Consider the following 1,950-nt stretch of genomic DNA (forward strand, 5'->3'; position numbering starts at 1 on the left):
TCAACCAGAAAACCTTAAATGGTTGACTGTATCCTTGACGGCTCTACAGGTGCATCCGGATATTAGGCAAGAGGTAATAATGAAACAACCTTTGGATCCTAAATTGCAACGGATCAGAGTTAAGGTTCAAGATCAAACAATGAACGATCCAGATTTTGTTTTAGCCAGTGATGGGGCATTGATGTTTTGAGGAAGATTGTGTGTACCCGATGATTTGGATATACAAGACAAGATAGTGCGAGAGGCACATAGCTCTGAGTACTCACTCCACCCAGGAAGTACCAAGATGTACAAAGACCTCAAACAAAATTACTGGTGGCCATGCATGAAAGTCACAATAGCTCTGTATGTGGCGACTTGTCTCACATGCCAAAAAGTAAAAGCTGCGAGGCATCGACCTTATGGTACTCTTCAGCCACTCCCAGTACCAGAATGGAAGTGGGAGAAGATTACAATGGACTTCATCACCGGACTACCGTGTACACCTAAGGGAATGGACACGCTATGGGTGATCATTGATCAGCTTACCAAGACTGCTCATTTCATTCCCATCAAGACCAAGTTCTCCATGGCCAAACTAGCACAGCTTTACATGGACAACATAGTGAGATTACATGGAGTACCAGTGAGCATTGTATCAGATAGGGACCCAAGGTTCACTTCCAGATTTTGGAAAAGCTTACAGCATGCCTTGGGATCGCAGTTGAATTTGAGTACTGCCTTCCACCCACAAACGGATGGTCAGTCGGAGCGAACCATACAGATATTAGAGGACATGCTCAGGGCATGTACAATGGAGATGAGTGGCAATTGGGAAGAGTATATGCCTCTTATGGAGTTTGTCTATAACAACAGCTACCAAGCTACAATTGGGACGACTCCGTATGAGGCATTATATGGCAGTAAGTGTAGAACTCCTTTGTATTGGGATGAGGTAGGTGAACGTCGAATGTTGGGACCTGAAATGATACAGATGACTTGTGACAAAGTCGACGTTATTCGAGAACGGATTAAAGCAGCTCAGTCCCGTCAAAAGAGCTATGCGGATAACCGCAGAAAAGACATTAAATTTTAGTTAGGAGAAAAGGTATTTCTTAAGATCTCTCCTACCAAAGGGTTACAAAGGTTTCACATAAAGGGGAAGTTGAGCCCAAGATACATTGGACCATTTGAGATCTTAGCCCAGGTTGGCTCAGTAGCCTACATGCTTGCTCTGCCACCTTCACTTGGGGATGTTTATAATGTATTCCATGTATCCATGCTGAAGCAATACGTTCATGATCCCTCTTATGTATTACCCATGGAGCCAGAATACCTTGAGGCTGACATGACCTATACGGAGCAGCCAGCTGAAATTTTGGACCGAAAGGTGAAGACCCTTCGCAACCGCTCCATTTCCTATGTAAAAGTGCGATGGGCTAATCATTCACTTGAAGAGGCATCTTGGGAGAAAGAGGATGAAATGCGAGCCAAGTACCCTCATCTTTTTGATCAACCAGGTACGCAATTTCGAGGACAAAATTTTTCAGAAGGGGGGTAAATGTAATACCCTACTTCTTAAACCCGATCTGATTACACGGTTGACCCGGTTTAACTATGCAGGACCCAAACCAGAGAGAGTTAGAGCGGGATCCTTATGGACTATGATGGCAAAGGTGACCTTAAACACCGGCTGGCCTGACAAGTCTGAGCCAGTGCCAGAAGAGAGGGGAATACCCAAGCCGTGTACATGCACCTATCATAAGGCCATGCACGGATAAAGCAAGTATGTAGCCATATATTAAGGTGCATATATATATTACATCGTATGCCAAGGGTGGGGTTCGCGCTGAGGCTCGAACTCTGTCAAAATCCCAAGTTTTGGCCCTCAGGTGGGCGGACAGGTGGGCGCACCCACCCACCTGAGTGACCCATCCATGTGAACTATTTAGTTATTTAAGAAGTATATAT

This window comes from Macadamia integrifolia, unplaced genomic scaffold (genome assembly GCF_013358625.1).
Source record: "Macadamia integrifolia cultivar HAES 741 unplaced genomic scaffold, SCU_Mint_v3 scaffold1673, whole genome shotgun sequence".
NCBI classification, from domain to species: Eukaryota; Viridiplantae; Streptophyta; class Magnoliopsida; order Proteales; family Proteaceae; genus Macadamia; species Macadamia integrifolia.